The 18,685-nt window shown below is 37.4% G+C and overlaps 1 pseudogene; it reads left to right on the forward strand.

Annotated features, from left to right (window-relative positions):
- The first annotated feature begins 17,014 nt into the window (after positions 1-17,014).
- Positions 17,015-17,560, forward strand: LOC105854024 (annotated as a pseudogene).
- Positions 17,561-18,685: the final 1,125 nt, after the last annotated feature.

The raw sequence follows: 18,685 nt of genomic DNA on the forward strand, positions 1-18,685 counted from the left end.
ACAGATTAGCAGATGGATTAGAACACAAAACACAACTTCTGACTGTCTCTAGGAAACTCATTTAAGCTCCAAAAACAAGAAATGGTATCCTAAAATAAATAAATAAAAGGACAGTCATACTTACATCAGATAAACAGACTTTCAACTTTATAAAGAGTAATAAGTATGGCTGGGCATTATATAATGATTAAGGGATCAACTCATTAAGAAGATATAAAACTAATCAATATACATGTGCCAAATGAAGACCTATCAAAATATATAAAACTATTAACAGACCTAAAAAAGACATTGACGGCAACACAACAGTTGTAGGGGACTTCAACACCCCACTAAAACCAATGTACAGATCAACCAGGTGAAAAATCAACATGGAAATGAATTAGATCAGATTGGATTACAAGCCATATATAGGCCATTTCAGCCCCTCATCCCAAAATGAATACGTAAGTATACATAGAACATTTTTTTTTAAAGATTTATTTATTTGTGCATATAGAACTGGGGTACGGGCCAGAGGCTCAGGGGCGGTGAGAGGCTTCACCAGAGACTGAGTAGGGAGCAGAACAGGCAGATCGATGAAGTACACTGCTGAGGGGAGCAGCGGGCGGGTCAGGAGAGGTCTGCCTCGCCATGTGGTCGCCTCTGGGGCAGGCGGGAATGGAACTTATGCGGAAGTGGCTTTAGCTTCTCAGTGCTGTGCTTTAAACCGCTGTGGTACCAGGGAGGGCCACATAGAACATTCTTAAGAACAGACCACAAAAAAAAACAAGTATCGACAATTTCATGATGATTGAAATAATGAAATACAGAGAAATACAGAAAAGTTCTAACTAAGGATTCCCCCAACACAGCTAACATAGGTTCTCTATGCTGCTTGATAATACTACCCATGTGCTCATAGAGTCCAAATAAGCTTTTAGGTTCCTGCTTTCAATCATTAACCACAGCAAAATTTTACCAGGTAATGCCAAAAAAAGCCTCTAACATTGAAGGTAAATAAAGTTAAAGGGAGGGAGGGGGCAAGGAGCAATTTACATCAAACAAAATGTTAATATCATTAGAGCTGTAAGGAGTGAAAAGGTTTCGAGGTAACAATAGCAAAATGGTAGAATAAAGGACCACACATAGGGGTGGGGGCGGGGAATGAGTGTATGATAACAGAAAATTTTTTGAAAATCAAGAAAGGGGATTGATAAATATATTTAAGAAACTTTACCATAAAATAAAGTAAAAAGACAATGAATTCATCACAGTAGAAAAAGATACAATCAAATTAGAGAAGCAATTCAATATTTCCAGTATCCCAAAAAAAGAGGCTATTAACAAATGAACTAATATAAGGGTAAGTAAAAGGAATGAAAGATATGGTTTTCTAGCTTGAAAGTAAAAATGCAATGGATGACAATTAGCCCACTCAAAGTCATATTACTGTAAAATTTCAGGAAGCTGAGACAGAAAAAAAGTCCCTAAAACTTTCATAGAAAAAAAAAAAAAACAGGTGACAGGCGATGTAAGGTAAACCAGATAGAATCAAGAAATACAATCACATCAGATATTTATATATCATTATGAGAAATTAGCAGGTAACTAAACAATGCCTTCAAAAAATGAAGGAAAATACTTTTAAGTTTGACTCCTAAACTCAAAATACCAATTAAATAAGAGAAAAATATATATATTTTCAGACATGGACAATCTAAAACTTTTTCCTGCAACATATGCTTTTCTCAGAAAGCTACCAAAGAATATGCCCCATGAAGCTAGGAAGTAAAGCCCTTGATACATGACACCCAAGAAATTAAGGCTCAGTGAAAAAGACAGATGAAAGGTATCCTCAAGATGATATTGAATGAGGAGACAGAAGATGGCACATGAGCTGAATTGGATCACTTTTGAGGTGGATTATGTTTCCTTTGACAAGCAAAATTCAGGATCACATAAAATAGACAACCTTCCCTTTTAACATATAGAAGAGCACAATCAGTCAGTGTCTAGATGATGCCCAAAGTTTGCTACTGTAAGGTTGAGTCTGAAAACAGGTAACAAAGAGTATGTTCCCCAAATGAGCAGACATTAAGACTACTGATTCCTTTTAAGGCAACAAACTAGTGAAAACCTTCTGATACTCACAAATTAAAACACAATCTGGAACATAAGAGAATTTATCCTATCTATACTTGTATATGCATAGAACATCTCTGGAAAGATAAATATAACTGCCTCTTAAAGTGGGACTTAGTAAAAGGAATATGAGGGAGATTTCTTTATTTCTTTTGAATTTTAGAGCATATGTAGAAAAAGTATACTCAAAGTGAGTAAACATCCTTTATACCTTTGATACAAGACTTTTTAAACAATTTATTCTAAAATACATATGCAAAATTATTCATGCATAAAGTTGTTTACTGAGTGTTGTTTTTAGTAACAAAAGATTGGCTGTTATCTTATGTTCCATGATTTTAAGTTTTATACACTCAATCCTTATTTATTCATCCATAAAAGAGAAAAAAGAAAATTCATTAACTCTTGACACTAAAAAATTTCCAGTACTTAATAAATTACAGTTAATATTATTAAACAAATTTTAATTCTCACTAGATATGAGCCAAAGAATATGACTAAGTGTACTGCCCTTGTTTATATTTATTCAGAAATGACCATGGTTAAGTCTGCCCCAGTACAGAGGTAGAAGAACCTAGAGCAGACACAATGTCTCTTTGTGTCAATTTTGTCATTTCTATAATAAAAGGATATGACTAGACAATCTCTAAGGACTTCACAGTTTATAGTTCTAAAATTCTTTGATCTGTGAACCAAATCTAATGTGTATTCTATGTTTAGAATTGATGTATTGTTAGATCAGCTGGGAATAGCTAAAATCTTATCATCTATTGATTTATATAAAGGGTGATGGTAAATGACCTTGGATAAAGAATGTAATCTAAAATGGCATTTGTAACATTAAATGGAGTGTAAAGATTTAATGGCTTAGCCTCTGAACTGAGGACCCCTTAGAATCATCTATTTTTGTACTGTAAAGGGATTGTAAAGGGCAACTTGTCAAAAGTTCCAACCAGTTCTGCATCCCCACAAACTGGTTTGAATATATCTGGTAACAGGGATTTCACTGCCTCATAACATATCCTTTCATTTTAGGAAGTCTGTTGTTGAAGCACTCTTTTATGCTGTTCTTGTTCATTTTTCATTTTATATATACATTTACATCATTATTCCTTCTTGTATAATGTATGCTTTCTCCTCTCAGGTATAGTCCCACCACAAATTCACCCATGAACAGTCCCTTTTTGAAACCACTATAACAGGATGTGTGGAGATTCCTCAAAACATTAAAGGTGGACTTACCATATGATCCAGCAATTCTACTCCTAAAAATCTACCCAAAGGTCACAAAACACTAAACTGAAACATAATCTACACTCCTATATTTATTGCAGCACTAACTACAACAGCAAAGATATGGAAACAACCTAAATGCCTCAAAATAGATGAATGGATCAAAAAGATGTGGTGTACATACACAATGGACTACTACTCAGTGATCAAAAAGATACTATTGTAATTTCTGGCAGTGTGGATGGAGCTCTAAGGTGTTAAGTAAAATAAGTCAGAAGTAAAACATTGGATAGTTTCACTTATATGCAGAATATAGAAAACAAAGGGTCAGGAAAAAAATGAAAAACTTGCCACCTGACCATAGATCTTAGTTATACAGCAGGGATAGGGGGGCAGAAGGGTCTAAATTATGGAGTGTGGTGATGGATCAAAGATGCTATCATGGTGGGAGAACTACAGGGATGACACCTAAAGGGGAGAAATCAAATACTGTCCAAATATTATCAATAATGTAAGAAAATAAAAAAAAATTTAAAACAAAGGAAACACTACAACATATAACAACATGAGTGAATCTTAAGGTTGTTATGCTAAGGGAGATAACAAGTCACAGAAAGACAAATAGTGCAGGATTTTATTTAGAGTTACATTTAAAAAGTCAAATTTATTGAATCAAAGAATGGAATGATAGTGTCAGGAACCATGGGAGGGAAATGGGGAATTACTAATAACTAGACCTAAATTTCAGTTAAGCAAAATGAATAAGGTCAAGAGATTTGCTGTATAACATTGCAACAATAATGTAACTTGTCAACAATAATGTATTGTACACTTAAATTATTAGGAGTGTCGATCACACTGGTGTTCATACAACAATAAAATATTTTTTAAATGGAATCATTTACCTAATAAGAGTGGACTTTGCTTTCAGAAGTTTTGTATAACATCCTCCTTTACAAAACTTAGGCTAATGATCGATGGTTTTCATTTTTCCTTAAGCTGTGTAAACCTCTTCTTCAAAGGAAGCCATATCTATTCCCACAGAGACAGAGAACTGACAGAAGTTTGCTTGTTGCCTATTTAATTTCTGACCACAGGTACTTTCTGTGATGACCTACAAGATATTGCTTAGATAACCTGATCTCTCAGTTTGCTTCAAGTCCTAAAATTCTAGCATCACTAAAACAATAACATTTTGCTCATATGAACCATTGCCATGGAATATAGCACAGGGGACTCATGATTTAACACAACATAGCAGAGAGCATATAGAATAGCAATTGGTACTGAATGAGCCTCCAATTGTAACAGAAACAGTGAGGAGCAGCTCCAGAGCCAGAGGGTGGCACTCAGCCAGCCCGATGGTAGACAGGGAGCTAGTACCAACCATGTCCTGAGATGAGGTCAGTGGAAAACAGGGGTGGAGTTGGTGTTTGGGCAGTTAACCTGCTGAGGATTTGGAGGTAAAACCAATAGGCGTCTGAGCAATCAAAACTGGGGGTGAGGAGCAGTGTCTAATGGTGAAGCCTCCAGCCTGTAATGTGCAATTTCAGCTTGAACCTTAGTATCTGCGGCACAGAACAGACAGCATCTGACCAAATGCTGGTCAATACTATCTCTCTCTGCATCTCTTATTCTCTCACCTCTTCCTTTTTTTTCACTATGTAAATAAATCTTATCAGTGTGTCTGCTTTTGAGTCCTGCCCTGTAGTTGTAAATGCACAGGTAAGGAACCACTAACTGGGTCCCCTGGGTTTAGTCCCATTTTAGTTGGTCAGACACCTGTGGTTGACTAGCCAAAGGGTCTTGTCCTTTGTACTTAACACAGGCCACTGTAAGTACATTACAATTGCTGGACATGTGGCAGGATTTTCCTGTTCCTAATTTAGGAGTTTGGGATTTAGAGTTTTCTGTGTTTGTGTTTTGGTTCAGGCATGGGCAGTTCTGCTCCTTCTACTCCTCTCCCTTCTCTTCTTTCAGGTCTGATCAGGATGATTTAATAAAGATTGGTGGATGGAAGCTGATTTCCATTTTATGGGAGTTCCTAGGGACATACATATGGGGACTCACTTTCAACCTCTGCCTTAGGGCTTATCTCCTAGGGAACTTTTTGGACATGTGTGTGAATACTTTCACAATTTTGTTGTGGTCTTACAGGCATGAATTTTTATTCTCTGGTTGAGAGTCTGCTTACATAAATTCTGACTAACTGGAACAAGTTATGGCTGTCAGTCAGTGTTGAGGAAGCTTAGGTTTTTATACCTAATATGGGTTGGCCTGCATTTTTCACAAGTGTCAAAGGGAAAAAACAACCTACCAGTGGAACATTCAACTATCAAGCCATTCATTATACAAGTGAAGAAATTTTGTTAAAAAAAATAAAGCAGGGCCCTCCCTGGTGGTGCAGCAGGTTAAAGCACAGCACTGAGAAGCTAAAGCCACTTCCCGCATGAGTTTGATTCCTGCCTGCCCCGAAGGTGACCACATGGCGTGGCAGACCTCTCTTGACCCGCCCGCTGCTCCCCTCAGCAGTGTGCTTCGTCCATCTGCCTATTCTGCTCCCCACTCTGTCTCTGGTGAATCCTCTCACCATCCGCATCTCTGGCCTGCATCCCAATTCTGTACAAATAAATAAATCTTTAAAAATAAATAAAGCAGGCAAATCAGATAAAATAATTATATATGTATGCATTCACCTCCTCTCAATAAATAGATTTAGAGATACAGACCCATCTGATGGCAATAAGAAGAGGGAAGAGACTCCTGGATTTCCACCATTGTACTCATTCAGGATGTTCCACCAAAAGGTGAAGTTTACCCCAAAGTCTTTTATTATATTACTTTTTTTTTTTTACATCATTCTTCACTTTGTACATTTTTTTTTCCACCTCAGTTATATCCCCATGGACATCCTACCACAATTCACCCATGTGCCATAACTATAGTCCCATGCTACCCCAGAATTCCAGAAAAAGGTACAGTAGTCAGGCTGATGAAGCTGCTATATATCCAGATCACAAATATATTCAGAACAAAAGTCATGGAAGTGAGCAGTTTCTCTGTAAATAATGCAATATTCTCTAAAATAGGAGACTCTGTTAGGAATTCTGCCAGTATTACAACTTCCTCTAATACATTCTCATGTGATCCTGCTTCTTCCCTATAACACTCCAATTTTGTCAGTTAAGAAATCCCACATGAAGCCCATGGAGATTACAACTGAGATGGGAAAAGGTACAAAATGATATAAAAATAAACTATTGTATTATTAAAAAAAAAAAAGAAAGAAAGAAAGAAAGAAAGAACTCCCACATAAATGTAGTCTTCTTCATGTAGACTTTCTGTAATGAGAAAGTCCAGGATACATATCCAACCATACCCAAAACATAATAACATGTTAATTGTCATACACGGGGATTCTGGCTGGTTTCCCATACTGAATTTGAAGGCTGTGGGTTTTTTGTTTTTATTTATTTATTTATTTATTTTTTACATCCCAATACATGCATAGAATCAGCTTTTTGTTTTTGAATAACAGGGTCCCAATCTGAAAGCACTCTGCAATACTTCCACAAAGACTAAAGGATCCCCTGACTATCTGCAGGGAAATATTGGCTAGGGAATCTCAGAAAGTTCCAACTAACAGAGTGTCCTCCTATAGTATGTGGATAATTTACAACTGTTGATTCTGACTCTAGGACTCTTGTCTGAATAATATTACATTGGTTTTAAAACCTCTTGACACAAAGTGGTAACAAGGTAATGTGTCAGAAGGCTCAGGTATGCAACAAAAATTCAAATATTTGGAATCTCAGATTAAGAAAGGTGAACAAAGCCTCACGACTAAGAGAAAATGACTGATTTCAGCTCTCAAAGTCCCCAACAACTGAAGGAGATTAAGTGGATTTGGGAGAATGGCTGGGTTTTGCAGGATTTGGAGTCCCGTATTTGGACTGATAGCAAAACCACCATATGACGATCCCCTCAAAGACCCAGACTCCACACCTTTGTTTTGGAACCTTGAGTGTCAATAAGTCTTTAATAAAATAAAGGGAATACTGATCTCACACCATCCTGAGAACTGCCAACATCCAGTAAGTCTTTCTAACTCTGTGTATGAGACGGAGTTGGCCTAGGGTCAGTTATACAGCCTATAGCATTAATTGTCCGAGCAACTGGACCACACTACCAAGGGGCAGCTTGTTTGTAGGTTGTAGCTGCCACTTTGACCCACATTAATCAAAGAAATATATCTTAGGTCATCCCATCAATGTGTATAGTTTTGACATTGTTGACACATTGTTGATCCTACACATGAGGTTTTGACATCACTAGAACAAAAGTGTGGACTTAATTGCTGAGCATATGGGAGGAATATCAAGCAGCTCTGTTAGATAACCCTGCTATGCAGCTGCAAAGTACCAGCTCTTTAAACCCACACCCTTGCACCCAATAAATAGGAATCCTTGACACCCATGCCATCTACAAACTACTGAAATACTGTATGCTAGCTCACCAGATTTCTCAGACCAACCCCCGCCGGATCCAAAGTAGAAGCTATCTACAGATGGGGACATGTTTATGGAGCAGTGTTTTTGATGTGCAGGGTAAGCAGTGGTGATACTTCAGGATTAACCCTTCCACACCCCTTCCAGCAGGGACACAGCATATAAAGGTGAATTGATAGCCTTAATCCAATCCCTAGAATGGTTTCAAAGTAATAGGGAAATGTGTATACTGATTTGAAGTATTCCTTCATGGTTTGATATGAACATAGTACTACATGGAAGGAGATGGGTCTCCTTATTGCCAGCAACAAAGACAATAAGCAAGCACCCACAAGGGATCTTAACCTTGCTGAAATGGCCTGTAAGTGGGGACTTACTAACTTTGATCCCGGCTTCACTTGAAGAATAAATTCATTAAGCATGGGACCTCGTCTACCTGGTGTTGAAATACCTATAGGACAGATGCCACTATGGGAAAAATGCCTTACAAAGTCTATGCACCTATATTTAAATATGTAAAGGGGCCTCTATTTGCACAGAGTGGCTCAACAGATGACCCACTATTGCTACTGACGCACCAAAAATAAACCAGTACCCTAAACTTAATGAAGTTCAATAGTGGATCATGAGCCTTTTTGAAGACCGGCAAGTGGATTTTAACCAAATGCCCACTGGCAATTATAATATCTTTTGGTCTTTGTATATACCTTCATGAGTTGAGTGAAGCATTCCCAACAAGTACATAAAAAGTTTTAGAGGTTGCCAAACAGCTGCTAAAAGAAATAAATCCTCACTTTGGTTTGCCCAACTAGATTCAAAGTGAAAACATATGTTTGTTTGAGAAGCCATTCAGCAAGTTAGTAATGACTTACAAATTACTGAGAAGATACATGCTGCCTGAGCCTGTAATCTACAGGACAAACTGAGTAAGTAATTCACACACAGAGAAGAATCTGGGTAAACTAACTGAAGAAATAAATCTTCAATGGGATCAGGTATTGTCTGTTGATCTCCTTCAGATAAGACTGGCTGCTAGGAGCATAACCAATAGTAGAAGATCAGCTCCTATATTTAAACAAGCCCCTTTAAAATTGTCTTTGGAACACCAACATTCCTATGTCACCGGTTTTGGGTACATGGTGCATAGAAACAGCCTAAGATAAACAGTTTAAGTCTTTAAATGTAGGTAAAATAGGAGTTGAGAAATTAAGCATTTTTTTAAGGATTAAAAATGCCAAATATACCATCAAAACAAAGGTTAAAATTTGGCTGTCAGCAATGTGCTGAAGGAGTCTAGCTGGAGATATGGCAACCGCTTTTGGATAATTGTTATAACTAATTACAATTGTAACAAAACTGCCCATAAATCCAAACTGGAAAAAAAACGGTAGTCTTTTTCTGGATTGATCAGAAGAAATTTTATACAAGTTTAATAGACCTCCTTAGACATGCCATAAACTTTCTCCCTTTCCTTATAAGAAAGACATTACAGAATTCAACCTAGTTGGTATTTATCTGATAAGTTGAAACTCAATTGGAAGTACTGTTATATAAATGTTTTATCTTAGCATATCCATGAATATTAATATCAGTGTTCTAAAAATTATTATGTGAAAGTTCTCAAGTGTCTGATATATTCTCATATAATATTGCTTGTCAATTCTAGTTGTTGTTTTGGAACTTCATAAGTTATAATGTTGAACAACTCTCCTTGTCAAATATGTTATCCAATCTCTAATTTTGGTTATTTCAATTTTAACACTTCCATAACTGTTTGGAAAATGACATAAGACCTCAATAATATTTTAACCCATGCTAACTGGTGGAACTCAAGATTGAGAGCATTCTCCATAGGGCTGAATGAAATTACTATGCTTTGTTATAAACATCACAGGAGTTTGTTTTAATTCAAGAAGAATGCTTTTAGCTCACCATGATCTTCAACATTAAATTGCATTTTATGAGCAGTATTAAATTGTGTTTTCATTTTTTTTTTGATACCATTATGTGGAAAAATAGTGTCTATCTGTGCATAATGTCAATAAGAAATGTTGCTTCTCCTTAAATAGAGAATTAGAAATATGTTTACACTACTCAAGCTTCAATTAGAATATCACACCTGAGACCTTCTGGGAATTGAGTGAGTAGAACCAAGTGCCTGCCACTTTGCCTGTAAGGTTCCAGAGACCTCTCAGGAGAGAAAGGAAGTTTAGCTTCTTTGCAGGTATGGTGACCTCAATGTGGAAATCTTTAAGAATCTAGCCAAACAAATGTTGAAGGGAAGTTTGTTGAGACCATCCTATAGCATGGTATGTGAGGCCTATATGGGAAGGTCAAATGTTGAGAGCTCAATCTAAGTTCACTTACAGAAAGCTCTAACAATGCAAACAGAGATTCTACTTGGTTATTCTGTCCTGTCAGTTTATGCAAAAACAGATCAAATAGATTGGAATTAGATTTAATTTAAAACACATTTTGCTGTACTATTTGATAGAATTAGGATGAAATTGGAGAACATGATTTTAATAGTAGTTTCTCAACCATTTTAGAATTTTTTTTTTTTTTTTGGCTCAGACTGATTGTTTTCTAGAAATGAAAGCCTTCACCATATTGACTATGCATGGACAGTGCCCCATGGTTGTTTTTTTCTCCTTTCCTCTCCTCTCCCCTGACCCTGCTTTTCTTTCTCTCTCTCTCCCTTCCTCCACCTCTCTTTCCCAAACTTGACACATACTTAAATTTCTGTACCTAAATTCAAGACATTAAATTTGTTTTTATATTTTTTTCCTTTCATGGTAAGGACCCTGCATTTAGGATTCAGGCTTAAGATCATTTTGAATCTTGATTCTCTCATCTCTTCATATAGTTATCTCTCCCAAACTCATGCTTGAATATCTGATAAAAAAACATGCTGCAAGTTAATCCAAGTCACCAGTCTCTCCCCAATGTCAGAAAAAGTGGGTAGGGCTGGAAAGGAAACATGGATATATTTAGTTGATGCAAATGTGAATATCATGAAGATACTGTTTGGTTAAAACTTAGTAAATTCCAATTTGGACATGCAGATGTCAGATATTCTGAAAATACAGTGTAATTGTGTGTATTAGTCAGCACAGTGAACTATAAGTATATAAGAACTATGTGTGATTTATAATATTTTAATTGCCTAAACCTTGAAGCAGTCCAGTTGATTTTGGAACTGCTTAGAAACCAAGGAAAGTTTTCAAACAACTGATAAACTATTAAGCATTAAGAAGGTTTTTTAAGAGTTTAAATAAACTGTATTTCTTTATCAGTCTACAAAGTTCCACTCAACTCATAGCCTTTCTTAGCACTGACATGATAAATCTCACCTGTATCATGGCTCATAACATTTTCCAATATTTTTATCCACATGATCCACATGCCTATGTCATCAATATCCCATTCAAAACTTTTTTTTTCCATGAGCATACATACCATGTGCTTTTATACTTATGCCATCTGGTATGTTCTTCCTTCTGCCTATTGTTTCCCCATCTCCCTGTGGCAAATTTTCATTCAGTCCTACAGACCCAGCTCAAATTCCACTTCTGTGAAATTAACTCTAATTCCACAATCATGTTCCTTCTTGTAGGTTTACCACAGAATTGTGTGATTTCTCGGTTATATACCTCACCATATTTATTGTGCTAAATGATTCCCTAGCTAGGCTGTTGCATCAACTAGCACCCCCAGTTCAGGCATATCATAGAACTTAGACTTTGGGCAAATGTTACAGGACTTACTCAGTTGGCAGTTACTCTGAATGGCAGTCTCTTTGGCAATATGTGAACAGTGTTCTAAGTAGCATGATTTCAAGTTAACTTTGGGGGACACTATCCTATCATTGTTTAATTCTCTCATTGAACAAATATTTCTTGAGCACTTACTCTGTCAGTCTTGTTTTAGTGAAAAGAAATGCAATATAAAACAAATCAGTGAAGTATTGTGCCTTAAGGGAGTTTACATTCCAATTGGGAAGGTAAAATAAATACAATAAAGTAGGGCTAAAGTTATGGTGTATTAAAAAGCTATAAATGGATTAATAAAATATTTTTTTAAAAAAAACTTTAAATGGTAAAAAGAAAAATAAATCATAGTAGAGGAATAGAAATTATCAAGGAAATAGGTTGCAATTTTAGATAAGATAATCAGAGAAGGTCTCAGTGAATGATGCATTACAGGACAAACATGAAAGACCTACATAAGTAATCTATGTAAATAGCTGCAAAAAGAACATGACAAGTAGAGGAAACTGCAAGGTCACAATCTAGAAGAAAAGACTAGCTGGAAAATTCAAGGACAGCAGTGAGGCAATGTGGCTAAAAGTGGGAAAAGAAGGTGAGAATAGAAATACCCAGGACCTACTCTGTTAGATACCTACAGATAAGCATTAGGACACTGGTGTTTGGTCTCATGAGATGAGAAGTCAATGAGAGTAGCAAGCAAAAGAATGATAGGATGTGATTCATAATTTCACAGGGTTCCTCTGATTCTAACAGGATGGGAGCACAGGGTGTAGAACTAAACCAGAGCAAGAAGCCTGTAAGAAAGATACTGTAATAACACAGGTGAGGTGTGATGGGAGTGATGAGAAGTGTCACATTGTGGAAGAATATCAGGATTTTCTGGTGGATCACATGAAGGTTGTCAAAGAAAGGCAAGAGTTAAGACTAAGTATTAAGATTGTCTTTTATCCTATCAATTAAAGAATAAGGTATTGCCTGAAATGAAGAAAAGGCTAAAAGAAGCTGGTTGGGTGAATAATCCAAAATTTAGCATTGAGACACTGCAACCCCTATTAGACAACTAAGTAAAGCTATCAAATAGGAAGCAGGACACATGCTTTGAACTGAGATGCTATCTATCTGGATATATGGATTTAGATTATCTCAGCATAGCCATGCCATTTAAAGCTATGAATCTGGACGAGATCATGTATGAAGTGATTATAAAAAGAATAGAAAAAACAAGAGTTTTGAGGATTAAGCACTGGGACGCTCTAATATTTAAAAGATAAAGAGCACTATGAAACTAGCCTTAGCTGCAGCCACTGCAGAAACAGTTCGATTCTGGGAGAGGGAAGTGACCCACACGGTGCAGCAGACTTCTCCCGTCTTGCCCACTGCTCCCCTCAGCAGTGTACTTCATAAGCCCACCTGTTCTGCTCGCCTCTCTGGGTCTGGTGAATACTGTCACCGCCCCTGCACTTCTGGCCTGTACCCCAGTCGTGTATGCATAAATAATCATTTTCTAAAAAATGAAGAAATGATGAGAATCCAGGAAAAAAAAAAAAAACTAAAAAGGGACACCTAGGGCCCTCCATGGTGGTGCAGCGGGTTAAAGAACAGCACAAAGAACAGCACAAAGAAGCCTAAGCCACCTCCGCATGAGTTCAATTCCCCGCCTGCCCTGGAGGAGATCCACATGGCGAGGCAGACCTCTCCTGACCCGCCCACTGCTCCCCTCAGCAGTGTACTTTGTCGATCTGCCTGTTCTGTACCCCACTCTGTCTCTGGTGAATCCTCTCACCCTCCGCATCTCTGGCCTGTACCCCAGTTCTGTACGAATAAATAAATAAATCTTTAAAAAAAAAAGGGACATCTAAAAAGATAGGAGAAAAATCAAACAATTTTGTTATAGTGGAATCCTGGAAGAGATTTTCATGAATAACAGATTGAGCAGCTCTGTGACAAGTGTAGAGGTTTTAAGCAAGATGAAGGCTGAGAATAACCACTGGATCAGCTATATGGAAATCTAGGGTGACTTGACAAGTATTGTTTCAGGAGAGTAACAGTGGTGAAGGTCTGATTGGGGTAGATTCAGGGGAGAATGGGAAGAAAGAAATTTAAGATGTTTTGAAAGGAAGTAACAGAATTAGGAAGAATGAAAACTAAGTTCAAGAGAGGTTTTTGTTGTTGTTGCTCTTCTTCTTCTTTTAGGATGGGAGAAATGATTAACTGCTTGCAGCAGAGGTAGAAATATTCAGTGGAGAATATTCAGTAGCGAGTGGGAAATTAATGACACAGGAAAGAAGGGGAAAGTTGCCAGACTACGTTCTTGAGCACAGCTCAGGAAATAAAGTAACATAAGCTACATGGGGGTGGTGATATGGGCAATGTATGGCCAATGGTCAGATACTGAAAAGAGCACATAAATAATTTACCAAGGAAGGATGTAAAATGAAGACAAAGATCAGAGCTCTAGTTTGAGGTTACAAACCAAATAGGTAAGTGAAGGACAATCACGAGTAAACAGGACCTGAATCAGAAAAGCAATCCAGGACTCTATCACAGGGTAACTATGAAGTCAAGGCAAAGGAAGCTAGAAAGCATGGACTATAGGACCAACACTATCGCACAGAAAGCTTTTTTTTTTTTTTTTTGTGCCAAGACTCCTTTGAGAATCTATAATTTTTTCCCATGGATTTTTTTCCCTCTGATTCCTGAATCTAATGGCCAATATAAACTGTTTAGGAGATTGCCTTTATCATAACTTTAATGAAGAGTTATATTTGTATACAAAAAATATTATTGGATGTGTAATGTACCAAGACCTCCGAAAATCAATTGGCTCTTTCAGAAAGTCTCATCAATGCTTTCAAACCCACAGAAGCAATCAGATGGTGATAAATGCAAGGGTAGCAGACTATGGTCACCAAATCACTTTCAATTTCCTGGGATTCACCTTACCTTTCTGCCTCTGTCATCAAAGGAACCAAAGTATCAGAGTTGCAAGAAGAAAAAAAATCTCAGAAAGCAACAGCACAGGAAGGTTATTCTATCTGCATCAGACTCTAATAAAAACAAGGCATCAATCTCATTTATATTAAGTCACTGACACCTGCTTTTTTCCACCGCACACTCCAAAATGACGGAGGCTACAACATGAGCACCATCATAGGAAAGGTAACCAGTTGGTCTATAAATGTTAATCCTTTAAGTCATAGCAAGTATCACAGATGCTTAAATAACAAGTTCCCTTAGGATATAAAACATAATTTGATCCACAATTTGGTTTTCACACAGCACATCTGGTTTTCAGGAACCCATCTATGTAAATTGAGTTACCTCTATAATGATATTGTGTTTGCATCTGAGGAACTAGAAAGACAAGATTGACTGCAGGTTAAATAAAAAGTGCCTAGGTCTATCTTGATTTGCTCTGCAAGCTCCTGTGATAACATATGTAAACACCCTGTAGGTAATTAGATTCTAAATTCTTCTTTGCGGTAATTATCCAGGTGTTGTTGGAATGATGGCTAAAAAAAAAAAAAAAAAAGCAGCAGCATTTTTCCTAAGGTTACAGCATATGATTTTTCCCCCATTTAATTAAACCTCTGCATAGTGAATAATGCACCTGATTTACATGTTCAACTCTTTCCAGAACCCCCCAACTCAGCTAAGAAAGCCAGTCTCGCTGATTCAGGTAATTGTGTTACCTTAAAATCACTGTCCCCAAAGAATACTTTATAGCCACGCAGAGCGAGCATAGAGTCAATTATTACGGTTTCCACCTGTATTGCTCAGTCTGCACTTTCTACCTTAGCATCGTCCCTATTAATCTGCTCAGGAACTACATTGCTACTTTTGAAGCTGGGCTAGAGCTTGTTGGTGTGTTTGGATTTTCTGTGGTTGCTTCACACTGAAGGACAACAAAAGTGCTAACAGCAGGCTGATGTTCAGGTTTAGGCCAAACCACCTACCCCAGATGTTAAAGAGAGGGTCACCTGACTGTGTCCTGAATTGTGAAACTCTTACTGAAAGTACTTTCTACTTCATTGATAAAATGACAAGATTTATTAACCAGAATTTATCTCTACTGGCTCTTTTATTACCAGCAGTAAGTTTCCATAACAGTATCACCATCCCAAACATTTGTTAAAGGCTTAAACAGTTTCAAATGTGTGTTCCTTGATTTAATTTACAGCTGTTTCTAAAAATGCATCATTCAGTGTTAGATGAAACAGTTTATGCCTCCTGTCATATTTCACATTTTGTTTTATGCTTTGGTAGATTTCATGGTGATCTTTTTTTAACCAATAAAATTTGTTAGGGAAGATACATTTTCTTTAAATAGTCAGGCTGCAGAAAGAGTGCTATATCATGAAACCTTTTCACTGACCTACATATCAACAGTGGATCCTAAAGACTTTTTAAGACTTAAGAGTAATTCTCATAAAGTTTGGCTACTATTCTCTCATTGCTCCATTTCACAAAAAGCCAAAGTGGCAGAATGGGAGGAATGCTGGATCTGGACTCAGTTTACCTGGGTCTAAATCCTGAGCCTGCCCAAAATAGACATGCAACATTCATTATTAAAATCTCCAGGACACACACAACCCCCTGCATGGGATCACATGCATGAATAATTTGTATGATGTCTGTGAAAGTGAGGTGATATGGGAAAATGCAAGCAATTTAAGATGTTCTGGCCATTTTAGAGTTACCCAATTTATACATTCAACCTTTTATCCTGCTTATCCTACAGTAACATAGGTCTTGAAGTTCAATTTACTACTATTTTGTCTTGCAGTCTTTGATCTTTACCTCCCCGACAAGGAATAGCACTATACACTTCCCACCAAAATTCTTATTTCCTGTCTTTCCCTACCACATCTTTCTCATTCAGTGCCTAGAAAGCACAAGCCATACCCAGAAAGACTGCTTTTAACCCAAGAGACCCAAATAATTGGGGCTGAGCTGAATATGGCTCTAATCTTTCTCTTCCTGAGACTACACTTGGAAGAAGCTATGTCTAGAGAGTACATGGGAGTCTCCTCTGAACATTAGCTGTATGAACCCACTTGCTGCCAAGGTTGGGGACTGAGAGGGGCATCTCAGCTTAGGAGCCAATCATGGTAACACTGAGCCCTAGATCTTCAACCAATAGGTAAGCAGTTCTGAGTTAGAAACAACAAACATGAGACTTTAGTCCTATCTGGACCCAGCCACATATAATACCCAAACCCAACCAGAGCCTTTGAGTAGCAGGGGCCTTCATCGAAATCAGCTTAGTAACTCTTTTCTTTCTCTTACCATTCCTTCCCTTCTGAGAGACTTTTAAGCTCCGTAACACACAATTAGATACCCCTTACATTGAGTTCTTTTTGCAGACCCTGTATGGGGATGAAGACCGGTCTGAGCGATCAGACTGTCCACATTTCAGAAAATGTTATTATAAAGGGCCCCAGAGGTTTCTGTAGAGGGGCTTCAATCGCATCAATGTCAAACTCAAAGTCTTTGGAAAGAAAAGGAAGAGGTTCCAGTTTGGTAAGTGGTGGCAAATAGAAAGGAACTGCTATAGTTTATACTCTGTAATCATGAGTAGAACATAATCCAGGGTACTGTACCTGGCTTCCTTTATAAGATGAAATGTATGTGTACTCTCTCCCCCATCAACATTGTTATTCAAGAGAATGGGTCTCTTGTTGACATCTGAAGTTTCTTGGGCAAAAAGGGCATTTGTATCATTTGGATGAGGTTAGGCATTGCTTGTTTGTTATCTTAAGCCCAGAAAATTGAGTTAATTCTTGAGGAAACAACATTGAACCTGTACCAAATTCAGCTGCTTTGATTTAGCAAACCACAATAGTTAAAAAGAAGGATATCAGGAAATTCTTGGATGGCATCTATGTTTCTGAAAAAGGAACAGTTCAGCAGGCTGATGAATAAGATTTAAGTCTGTAACTGAACAGCTACAGACACAGCAAGATCTGGATGATTTCTTGGATCTATTTGTGAAATATCTTTAAGATGCAATAAAAAAACATTACTATTTGAGGGGGAAAAAACAAAGCTACACTCTACTTTGCAACTCAGTATAAATAAACATGCATATATATGAGCACACACCACGCACAAGTACACACACATCAAAAACACTGCAACAAGTCTGGCCCTTACTACATACAATGTGCTTTTCTTCCACTCATATTTTATTTCAATTTTTTAAAGATTTATTTATTTATGCATACAGAATAGGTCAGAGGTGCAGGGGCTGTGAGAGGATTCACTAGACAGAATGGGGAACAGAACAGGCAGACTGACAAAGTACACTGCTGAGTGGAGCAGTGGAACAGGAGAGATGTACCATACCATGTGGGTCACCTCCCAGGTCTGGAATCAAATTTGCACTGAAGCAGCTGCAGCTATTTTTGCAGTGAAGCACTTTAACTCAGCATGCCACCAGAGAGGGCCCTTATTTCAATTTTTAATGCTAGTCAAGACTGACTTATTACTCACTAATGGGTCACAGCCTGTAGTTTTAAAAGTATTGATCCAGGTATTTAATAAGGAACTATTAATTTGTAAAAGAAGTAAATTAGGAACACACTCTAAAGTATATGGAAAGTTTAAATTTTGTTAAAGTATATGGAAAGTTGTGGTAATATATTAAAGACATACTATTTTCTGAGTAATCTTCACTAAAAACTGAGATGTAAAGTAAGCAAAAGAAAAGAGAACAAGACAGACTTGTTAGAAACAACAAGCAACTTGGAAATGTCAAGGAGTGCAAGGAAAAGTCAGCTCTCTTTAAGCAAGGAATTAGTCTACCAAGACACAATAGGTAAAATTAAGACCCAAACCCACCCATGATAATGAAGGCCGAGAAGTAAGGCTAGATGAAGCTATTACAAGGCACCCTAACTCATCCAATTTGGTGATGTTGGAGTATCTGAACAGGAAGCAAGCACTTGCATCCCTGTTGGGTGGTAATGAGTTCCTCTTTCCCCTTCTACCATGTTATCAAAAACATTGGTGCTTCCACCTCCACACAGATGCACCAAGGAAACTGTG

The sequence above is a fragment of the Condylura cristata genome, unplaced genomic scaffold (genome assembly GCF_000260355.1).
Source record: "Condylura cristata isolate star-nosed mole 26May11 unplaced genomic scaffold, ConCri1.0 scaffold00024, whole genome shotgun sequence".
In the NCBI taxonomy this organism is placed as follows: domain Eukaryota; kingdom Metazoa; phylum Chordata; class Mammalia; order Eulipotyphla; family Talpidae; genus Condylura; species Condylura cristata.